This window comes from Prionailurus bengalensis, chromosome C1, assembly GCF_016509475.1.
Source record: "Prionailurus bengalensis isolate Pbe53 chromosome C1, Fcat_Pben_1.1_paternal_pri, whole genome shotgun sequence".
NCBI classification, from domain to species: Eukaryota; Metazoa; Chordata; class Mammalia; order Carnivora; family Felidae; genus Prionailurus; species Prionailurus bengalensis.
In genome coordinates this window covers 31,781,659-31,793,011 of record NC_057345.1, presented here as the reverse complement: position 1 = coordinate 31,793,011, position 11,353 = coordinate 31,781,659, and the positions used below count along the sequence as shown (strand labels likewise).

The window sequence follows — 11,353 nt, the reverse complement described above, 5'->3', positions numbered from 1 at the left end:
CCACCTGGCCTCTCATGGCCCGAGGCACAAAGGCAGGGGCCCGATCCAAGTTAGTGTTGTCGGATGAGTTCTCTGTGCCGCCCCTGAAATAGCCCAGTTCTGCAGCTTCTGCTCCGGGAGGCGGCAGGCAGCTCCCGGAATAGCTCTTTCCTCCTGCAAGGTGACCTAGTTAGTTGGTTCCTCTCGTCATGTGAGGTTGGCTGCGCAAGCCATTCACCTGCCTCCCTCTACACAGAAAAGGCTCAGTCCAGCACTTTCCTCTCCCCCTTCCCCCAGTGCTGCTCCAGCCTCTCCCCCCTGTTCACTCATCCTGGAAGTGTGGGGAGTGGGTAGTAAGACACTGAGCTTCGTGGCCTCAAAACACGATCACGAACATCATCGTGCTTCCTTCCCACTGCAGATGGAAAGGGAGGGCTTACTATCATCCCATTTCACAGGGGAGGAAATGAATGCACAGAGAAGGTAACAACATGAGCAAGGACACACAGTGGGCAGGACGCAGAGCCAGGATGTGCCTGGCACCGAGACCTGTGTTTTCACGGGGTCCTGAGCAGCCCGGTCGCCGTCTCCTCTCTCAGGAGCCCCAGTAACTACACCTGCCCCCCTCCATCCCCACCCCGACCCCCACCTGTGATGCGTCTCCCAAACACCAGTGGCAGGATGGGCTGCAGAGCTTGAGATCAAAGACCTCGAGGTCCACCAGACCAGGGTTGGAGCTGCGGTTTGAACTTCAGCATTTATCAACTCTGTGACCTCAGGCAAGCTGCTTTCCCTCTCTGGGATTCAGTTCCTGTATCTGTAAGATGAGAATAATAATCACACCCGCGTGCTGGGGTTGTTAGGAGGGTTGAACGAGGTAGTGTATGTCAGGTGGCCAGCAGGCTCCTCGCATCTTGCACAACCTTGACAAAGTAGCTATTGTTATTATTTACTATTATCGCATCTTTTTTTTTAAGTTTATTTATTTGTTTTGAGACAGAGAAAGAGATGGGGAGGAAGAGAGAGAAGCCCAAGCAGGCTCTGCGCTGGCAGCTCGATCCCACAAACCTCAAGATCACCACCTGAGCCGAAAACAAGAGTCTGATGCTCAACCGACTGAGCCACCCGGACGCCCTGGCATCTTGAATTTAACCAAAAAAAAAAAAAAAAAAAAGGAAAAATTTAAGACTGGTCAGTGCCAGTAAAGGGTATATAGCAAAGGACTGTATGATTTTCCCCGCATCATCAGGCCTGGGAAAAATGGTTGCATTTACGATAACACAACCCTAGCATTTGGCACCTTTTCCAAAGTCATGGGCCCTGGTTCTCCGGATGACTGAGTGGCCCTGGGGTGAGGGTGTTGGTTAGAGCGAGGCCTTTCCCTGACTTGGGGGAGAGAGAAGTGGTGGCAGGGCCCATCCTTGGATGCCCCTGTCCCAGGTGGTCACCTGTGGGTGTGCTCACTATGCCACGAGTGGCATATCACACAGGCAAGAAATGCACAGAAGGGCAGGGTGCCTGTCCCGGTGGTCCCTGGGAGCAGAGAGTCCCTGTGGAAGAGAAGGTGGGGAAGGAGATCAGGGACAGGCCTGGAGGGCCCTGAATACCATTACCAAGTTACCTAAGGGGAGGAGCAGCTTGGGGCCGGTGAGAATAGAGTTGGACTTGTGGGGTCAGATACCGTCCCTTCAAACCCTGCCTCCCCCACTCCTTAAATATGAGGTCACAGATCAGTTGCTGACCCTCTCTGAGCCTCATCTTACCTGTCTGTAAAGATTGGGCATGATAGGAACCTCATAGGAAAGGGGAGGTGACAGGGATTGGGTGAGCCACCCGCCACATAGCGGGTGCCGAGTAAATGTTTGAGAACCTGAACTGGATACGTCGAGGCACTTAAGCCCCAAGACCAGAGGGGCATCCTGGGAATCTGGCAGGAGAGATGACCGCACTCCGGCGGAAAAAGGCGAGGCTTCAGAATGCTGGCGAGACCGGCATTGCGTCCCGGAATCCTAGCCCGACAGAGGCAGCTGGAGAGGCTTGGTGAGGGCATTTCAGTGGGACAAAGCCCGGAGTTAGGAACGCACACGACGCACTGGCAGAACAGCAGCTTCCCATGGCGCCCCGAGGAAGATGCAAACTCTTCCCTGCTGCTGGTCATTCCTCGGTGACCCCCACCCGCACACCTTCCGACGCCGCCCCTGCCCAGCCTCAGTCGCTGCCTCCTGGCTACACACACCCTGTCGTCACTCCCCATCCCCTTACCCCGCGTGCTTTTCCCCAGAGCACTTATCCCACTGTTCGATGCTGTGTTATTGTCATTTGCACACCGATTTATTGTCCGTCTACCCCCAAGAGACTGTGTGAGCCTTGAGGGAGAGGACTCAGTCTGCCTGTCCCCTGCATCCCCAGCCCCTGGAGCAATGGCAGGGCTCAGTATGGGCTCAGTAAATAGCGTGGAGGTGGGTGGATGAGTGAGCAGTGGAGAGTCCAGGCCGCCAGAAGGAGGGGACCCCCGGGACGCAGTTGGCTAGGTTGGTGCCAGCCTGGGGAGGGCTGTGAAGCCCAGACTGAGAAGTCGGGGTGGCTTTTCAGGGAGAATCAGCAAAGCTTGTGACCAGCCAGGTATTGGGCTGGTCAGGTTTCAGGCCTGGGTGATTGGGAGTGGTAGAGCCACCGACAGAAGTCAGTTCATTTGTTCCTTGAGACTCTGAAGTGTCGCTTCAAGGCCAAGCTCCGGGTTGGGCACAGGGGTAGAGAGAGGAACAGCCCATGCTTCCTCCTTTTGACAAGCTTCCCGTTCTGGTGGGGATTCATGGAGCAGCAGGCGTGCGAGCAGGACCTTGAAAGGTGGGGAGGATTTGAACATTGAGAGATCTGGGACTGGACCCCGCCCCCTCAACCCCCCCCCCCCACTCCCCACCTCCCACCACCAAGTAATGCCAGGGTGACAGGAAAGGGTGGAGAGAGCTCGGGAAATGACGGAGAGGATTCGAGAGAAGAGAAGGCAGGACAGGCAGGCCTCCTCCGGGACCTGGGATGGTATTCTGTCCTTTGCTTCCCTCTGGGGTCCCTGCAGGAGGAACCGTGGCGAAGCTGCTTCCTACCTGAATGCCTCTCCTGTGGGCAAAGACACACAGGAGGAGGGGGAAGTGCTCAACAAAGGGGCATTCTTCTAGCCATGATGCAGAATCAATGGAGGCTTGTTCGTCCTGCTGTCTGGGGAGTAGCCAGGCGTGCTGGCGAGGGGACCTGGACAGCAGGGTGGGAGCGCGGAGCACTGAGCTGCGCCCGCCGGGGCCTTGTTCTGGCCCCACAGCAGCCACACCCAAGTCTTCCAGAAGCTTCAAAACAAAAACAAAAACAAAAACAAAAACCCTGGGTGTGTTGAGGGGAGTGGGGTGGGTGCTTCCAGAGGACATCCGGGCCCATCTTCCCCTGCAGGGGGTGCCCTTGGACTCTCCCACGGTCATGGGGTGAATTTGCCCAAGGGCCTCGATTATCCAGAGCAGCAGCAACTTGGCTTCATGAAGCAGAAGACAGGAGCCTAAGTCCCAGCTCTGTGATCTCTCCCAGCCTCAGTTTCCTTATCTGAAAGATGGGACTAATAACACCTTCATCGCAGGTAGGAATTACTGGGTGGATCCAAAGAGATCGTGTGTGCAAAGTGCTTTGAAAACTGCATAGTGTCTGCACCGGTGAGGATGCTGGAAGGAGGGTTGTCAGTGGAGGACGTGGCAGAGAGGGTGGAAAACACACACCTTCGGACTCCAAGGTCAACGAAGGCAGCTCCTCCCCAGTCCAAAATTTTCCCCCTTTCCCCCTCCCAGCTGCCACCTCCAGGGAGAGGGGCAGGCCACCTCCCGGAGGCAGCCTGTTTCACTGTCGGGGCACCAAAATCCACCCCTAGAGAGCAGCCTTGTCTCAGACTCGGGGTGTGACACCGGATGGATGAGGCGACAGGAGGAGGGGGAAGTTCTGTGGCACAGGCCAGCAGGGTCCACGGAAGGCGCTGGGAGGGTGAGCTGAAGGTGGCCAAGGTGACCTCTACTTGCTACAGATGCACCTGCCCAAGTGGCTTCCGCTTCTGCCTTGCCAGAGGATGGGGCCCTTCTGAGGAAACCAAAACGGAGACCGCAGGACGCGAGGCTAGATTCAGCCACGCTGACACGCCTCCCTTTAACTCACGTCTGCTTTTCACCCCAACCTTGAGAAGTAGACAGGGAAAGAGACTATTGTCCTCCTTTTCCAAATGAGGAAACTGAGGCTGGAAAATGAGGTGGCATGCCCAAGAGCATTCGTCCAGCGAACATTTGTTGACACCCGATCAGGTGCCAGTCCTGGGACACAGCGGAACGAGGCCCAGCCCGAGGCTGAAGCCAGGCCACCAGACCAGAGCCGGGAGCCTGCCCCACGGAAGCAGATTATCACTTCATTCTCCAGCCTTGCCTCTATCACCATTGTCTTCTGTCTTCAAATGCTAGAGACTGAGTTCGTGTTTGCTGATCTGGGGGAGGGAAAAATGGCATTTGTGTCGACTAATGTCAAAGGGAATAGAAAAAAACCTCCACGAGAGAGGAAAAGTATTTCTTTACATCCCCCACAACCCAGACCAAGGAGAGTAAACGCTGAGGCTCCTAGAGGGGCTTCTGTTGGGCAGGAGGGGTGATGGGGAGACATGGACCAGGGAGTTGGGTGCAGGCAGGGGTGAGGGGGCAACAGGAGATGGGGAGCCAGCAGTGAAGAAGGAAATACTGGGGTAGGAAGGAGGAGTCTGATCAGCATTTGTGTAAGTTGTGTTCCGGGATGCACAATGTCAGCCCGTGTTCCAAATCTTCAGTAACACTGGCTCTGCCTTTATGGGGTACCTGGATTGGCCTTGGGGGTCTTGGCCAAAGAGCTAGGCCCTCCTTAAGGGTGGCTGCAAGTTGCCAACAGAGGCTGCTCCTATAGGGCTCTCAAAAATGGTTTCCATCTCCAGGTAGTTGAAAAATGATTCAGTACGAAGCCGAACAGAAAGATCTTTTGTCTCGAAACACAATGAATAATGAAAAGTCCTGTTGTGTCGCATGAGTGATCGTCCAATGTGATACTCCTCTTCCATAAGACTGGCTTTTTGGTGGCAGGTTATTTTTCCTCCTGGACCTGTTTTTCCTGGCTTGAGCCTCATCGCTAGAGGTACCTCTCTCTGCAAACTCCAAGGACAGTGCCAGCCCCGGCCCTTCCGACTGCCCGGGCTCCTGCTGGCCACACACAAAGGGGCTTTGTGGACGCCCGCGAATCAAGCACGGATGCGTGATGGGGACAAGAAAAACTTGGTGACCAGGAGCGCTGAGTCTTGCCAATTCCTCATTCCAGCAGACATCGTCCCCTGGAGGGGGGATGTGGCAGAAGGCCATGGTTATACTTCTGTAACTGGGGGAAACCCTCGCAGGGTGTTAAAATTGTTTATCCGAATTGAATTTAAACTGTCTTGAGCATCTGCTGGCCGGATCAGCAGAAAGCCCAGGATCACCTGTTGCAGGTGGTGCCTTCCCTCTCCCCTGCTACTCTGACCACTTTGGGTCATTCGAGAATAGCCAGGGCTTCTAAAATCCAAGAGAAGTGAACGTGCTTGACTCTCACTCCCAAGATGGGGACGAGAGTCTCAAAGTCCAGAGGCAGTCGTGTGATGCCATTGTCACTGTTGCCCTGGTGTGGCACTCTCGCTGTGGTGGCTCTCCTGTCCTTGCTCCAAACAGTGAGAGTCCGTGGGCACCGCCGTCCCTGCACTAAGCAGGGCCTGGTCATGTCCTGGGCTTGCCTGTCAGTGTCCCGGGTCATCCGCTGTCAGGGCCAGCACTTCTGATCTCGGTCCCAGGCCCCAAATGTTCAGGTAATTCCTTGTAAAGGAGATTCCGGAGGCACCTGGGTGGCTCAGCCAGTCAAGCATCCAACTCCTGGTTTCTGCTTCAGGTCCTGACCTCGCAGTTCATGAGTCCGAGCCCCGTGTTGGGCTCTCTGCTGGTGGCACAGAGCCTGCTTGCGATTCTCTCTCTCCTTCTCTCTCTGCCCCTCCCCTGCTCATTCTCTCCCTCCCCCACTCTCTCTCAAAAGTAAACAAATTTATTTATTTATTTATTTATTTATTTATTTATTTATGCATTCATTCATTCCTTCCTTCATTCATTCAGAGATTCTGAATTGCCCCTAAGCAGGGCCAGAACTTGGAAACTCAAAACAGTTCACTAGTGGGGGTGGGCTAGGGGTGAGTCCTGAACGAAAGGCCTTCCATCGTCCACCCCTTTCTTTGCAGGAAAGACAAGAGGGAGTTTTGGGCATCTTTTATACTACAACAGAAAACAAGTTTTCAGCAGATCACCCCCACTTCTATTTCCATTAAAGAGAAGCCCTGTTTTGTTGTTTGGTAGGTTTTTTGTTTTTGTTTTTGTTTTTGCACATGGTTAGTTGCCTTCAGATTTCTAGGAAGTTTTGTGAGATCTAAGAAAATGGATGACTGGACAGTCGTTCTCTAATAGGCATCCTGAGACAGGGCTTTGGAGGGGGGGGAGTGCTGTCCAATGACTGTTTCTGGAAAGTTGCACTCTGCCCGCCAGGTATCTCAGGATATTCTGTTTGTTTCTGGGTAACTGCGTGAATCTCCGTTCCTTTTTATCTGTCTTCCTCTTGCTGTAAAGTTATAAAAATAAGTACCAAAGCCTGCGGATGTCAGAAATATTTTGTAAGAAGCCAAAGGTCTCTGTGCAGTGTATAGAGCAGGAGCTCCCAACCTGAGGGCTATGTAATTCTGGAAGGCTTTTGAGTTATTGCCAGGGATTAATGGACACCCATGCGTGTCCACATCACAGAGGCATCGATGCCAGGCTGCCTGGGTTTGAATCAGTTCCACCAGCGTTGTGTGTGAACTTAAGATGTGTTACTTGAGGGGCGCCTGGGTGGCTCAGTCGGTTAAGCGTCCGACTTCAGCTCAGGTCATGATCTCGCGGTCCATGAGTTCGAGCCCCGCGTCAGGCTCTGGGCTGACGGCTCAGAGCCTGGAGCCTGCTTCTGATTCTGTGTCTCCCTCTCTCTCTGCCCCTCCCCCGTTCATGCTCCGTCTCTCTCTGTCTCAAAAATAAATAAACGTTAAAAAAAAATTTTAAATAAGATGCGTTACTTGAATTCTCAGAGTCTGGATTCCCGTCTTCTGTGAAGTAGGGGTGATGCTAAAAGCCCCTAACTCAGTTATTATGAGGATTAAAATAACTAATGCATGTAAAGGGTTGAGCTGCGTGCCTGACATAGTAACTGGTCAATAAATGTTTTTCGTTATTATTAATAGCATCACCGTTTATCAAATTCTTTTCCAGGCACTGGGCTGAACACTTCCCCTCCGTGATCTCAAATCCGCAAAACACCCCTGATTTACAAAAAGTGAGGTTCGGCAACTTGCCCGACGCCAGACTGCCCCAGAACTTGTATCTTATGCTGGTTTTCAAAACTAGCTCTATTTGGCTCGAAAGCCTGCTTCCTCGGAGTTCTGTGCCTGAACCAAACCGCAGACTGATGATTAACACGTCTTGTGTGCACAGGTAACAGTTGCATACTCTTCAAAGTATTTCACCGCCAGCCCAGCACAGGGCTGATTAGCAGAATGGGAGTTGCCTAGCCTGAGCTGGGGATGAAGGATAAAGAGGGCTCCGGTCCTGTGCCAAAGACGAAGGCTTTCGTTGCCGGACAGTGTCAAATCCGCAAAATTGTCCCCAGATCCACTTCCGGAGCCCATGCTCCCACCTTCCCCACAATCAGGCCGTGGTCTCTTTTTCTAGCGAATCCAGCAAAAACTACTCCAGGCATTCTCTTTTCCCATAAAACGTCCCTCCCAGGGGTGAACCTTTGAATTACCCTGCTGGATACTTCTTCCCTTGCAGCGAGGTGATCACAAACTTCGGTCTATACTCGCAAGTGAAATGTCTAGAGAGTGTGGCTTTTTTTTTTTTTTTTTTTTTTTTTTTTAATTTGTGGAGACACGAGGAGAAATTTCCCAAGACTTGAGGAGGGTGGGACTCAGCGCGGGGTGTAGGCAGTCACTATTTACCAATGAGGGCAGAAGTATTTCAATAATCCCAAGCCAATGTGGCCTCAGCGGTGGGTCCCAGCACTGAGTCAGCCCTGAATACAACGTGTGTTAAGTCCAGCTAGACCGTGTCGATTCTAATGTGGTTTAGACAGTATAAAAACGGATTTCACAAGGGCTTATTGACGTTACGAATTTTCACAAACAATGGATACCACGGTATTTTTGTTGTTGTTAAAAGTATTCTTCTCTAGCACGTCACTAACTGCTGCAGGCAAGGTCACTGGTGAATGTGAAAAGAGGGGGGGAAATTTGAAGGAGAAATAAAATATCTGCCTCGCCTCAAAGTGTCTTCTTCAGAACATTAATTACCATAGTGGTTTGAACAGATGTCCACGGATTCTCTGATACTTCTCCCTCCGGGAAGTGGAGCTTAATTTTCTTCCTCCAGGACTGGACTTAGTGACTCACTTCTAAAGTATGGAAAAGAAAAAAAAAAAAAACAAAACATCAATTTTACCGCGGAGAAACCTAGCAGACATGACACTAACCAAATGATTAAGGTCAACATCACCAGTAACAAGACACGATGCTATTATATATCCCCAGGTAGCACGCAAGGAGAAGGCTACCTCACTTCTGGGACATTCTCCCGCCCCCCCCCCCCCCCCCCCCCCCCCCCCCCCCCCCCCCCCCCCCCACCTAATCCCCAACCCCAGTCTAATCGTGAGAAACATCGAGCAAAGCCTCAGGTAGGCATACCTGACCAATGCTCTTCAAAAGCCAATGTCATAAAAACAACAACAACAACAACAAAAACCAACAACAAGGGAAGACTGAGAAACTGTCACAGATTGAAGGAGCCTAGGGACACATTATGACCAAATGCAACGTGGGACCCTAGATGGGATCCTGGAACAGAGAGGGGACATTAGTGGGAAAACGGGTGAAATCCAAATACAATTGGTAGTTAATAGTGTTGTCCAACGTCAGTTTCTTAGTTTCGAAGAACGTGCCATGGGTATGAAACATCATGTCACGTTAAGGGAAGCTGGTGAATTCTCCCTATCGTTCTCGTAACTCTTGGGTAAATCCGACATAATAATGTAAAAAAATAACAAAGAGAATAACAACATCACAAAGCCTTCACGTTCCTCAATTACACAACAAAAGCGTTCACTCTCACCAAGATTGGGAGCTGCAGTTCGCACAACCCTCCGCGGAATGAAAGAAAACCACGCCGCTAACGAAATGCGATGGGCTGTGTAGATGTTTCCAGCCCTCCCGATGGATGCACAGTCCGGAGCAATGGATGTCCTCCTGTGGCTGGCGTTATTCACACTCAGAGCTGTGACCTCAGGGTGGGGCGCCGCATGAACGAGACCAGTGAGGTTTCCCAGTGGGGCGGGGTGAGTATCCCAGCATGAAACGGAGGGAGATTGCGGGCTTTCGCACAGTTAACACACACAAAGTTCTCAGCCCTGTGCCCGACATAAAAGCCCGTCGGTAAACATTGTTTATTATTGTTTTTATTAGGAGCTATAGTAATAATATTACCATTTATCAAATACCTGTTGTTTTGCAAGCAGTGTGCCCCAAACTTCCCATGCATTACCTTCAATCCTTACAACATCCCCACTTTATAGGAGGGGAGGTTCAGTTACTTGCCCAGTGCTAGACTGCTCTGGAACTCAGTACTCATTGCTGGTTTGCGTAACCGCCGCCAGGCCTCAGTCTTCCGAAAGGTGAAAGGATAGAGGTGGCCCCAGAAGGGTGGCGCGGCGCAGTGGGGAAAAGCTGAGGCTCTAAAGTCATGGAAACCTTTGTACTTTCCTCGCAGCGTTGTTCAAAAGACAAAATGGGAGGGGCGCCTGGGTGGCGCAGTCGGTGAAGCGTCCGGCTTCAGCCAGGTCACGATCTCGCGATCCGGGAGTTCGAGCCCCGCGTCGGGCTCTGGGCTGATGGCTCAGAGCCTGGAGCCTGTTTCCGATTCTGTGTCTCCCTCTCTCTCTGCCCCTCCCCCGTTCATGCTCTGTCTCTCTCTGTCCCAAAAATAAATAAACGTTGAAAAAAAAACAAAAGACAAAATGGGATGAAGGTGGCCGTGCCCAGCAGGGCACCGAGTACACAGCGTGTACTCAGTTCGTGTTACCGGAGCAGGAAAATATTGGGAATTTTTACATGGAGGGTTTTTTTTTCTTCGCCCAAATGTTTCTTGCTGTTTAATGGCCCTCCACTCATTGTCTGAGGGGGCGGTGGAGAACAGCCTTGGAGAAAGAAGTCATTGTTCCCCCCTGAATGTCAGATTGGACTCCTAAAAGGATCCGAAGCAAAATTGCTTTGAAGAGCCGGGCATTCACTTGCAAGAGTCCACATATACCGGGGAGAAAAAAATTTTTTCCAGAATTGTAAAATCTTCTCTTTCACTAAACGTTCATATGACACTTTAAATGAAACTCGGACGACGGAGAATAAAAGGTTTACTGAAGTGAGAGAGCAGGCAAGTTTCTCGTGTAGGACGAGGAGCTCTTCCTGTCTGGGTTGAGAAGGGATTCGAGTCTGGAGCCTGCCTCTGGAATCTTCTGCCCAGGGAGGGTGAACAGCCAGTGGATGTGGATAGAAGACCCCGGAGCAAAGACGCTTGTGCCTCACTATTGCTGGAGAGGACATCACCTCACAGAGGGCGGGGGGCCCACATGGAAGCCATACTGGTGCAATGGCCGTAAGGCTTATTTAGGAAAAGAACCTCACATTCACTCTGCCCAGGTCCACCCCACTTCCCACCCCTCTCCCAGTGCCAGTTATTAAGCTGTTGGCTCTTAACCCCAAACCCACCTCTCTGTTCTGTCTTGTGACACTTGTTTCTCCAGCTGTTTCCACGGCAGGCTCTGTCCATAGGGGGCGCTAGAGAGCACAAGATGGCCACCGGAAAAGGACTTGAGGCTTCCTGCTGGCCCTTCCTTTGTGGCAACGTCACCTCACAATAGCTCTTCGCCCCGGCAGTGGCAACTGGTTCCAGTTTCCAACTGTTTCTCACATCCCCAGAACCGGCCTCCCTGCCGATGTATCAACACCAGCCACAGGCGTGCCCTCGTCAAGGGTCGGGGTTCCAGTTTCTAGATTCTAATAATCTCAGCTTCTCCCTCTGTCCCCCCATCCCGAGGGATGGTATCTGTTTCCTGCAGTCATACCTCTGATATCTCATTGTTTGCTTTTCCACTTGTCCAATACTGTTGAGCCAATTCCTTACATTAAGATTTCTCTCTTAAAACAGCCAGTGTGACTTCCGTTTTCCTGATGGGACTGACTCATACGAGAGCG

At 51.9% G+C, this 11,353-nt stretch overlaps 1 long non-coding RNA gene across 1 annotated transcript; it reads right to left on the bottom strand.

The window, feature by feature from the left end:
- Window positions 1–2,292: 2,292 nt before the first annotated feature.
- Window positions 2,293–8,658, bottom strand: LOC122480337. Its single transcript, XR_006296558.1, has 2 exons — window positions 8,405–8,658; window positions 2,293–2,818 (listed from the first exon to the last, which is right to left on the bottom strand). It is a non-coding gene; the product is annotated as an uncharacterized LOC122480337 (long non-coding RNA).
- Between the last annotated feature and the right edge of the window lie 2,695 nt (window positions 8,659–11,353).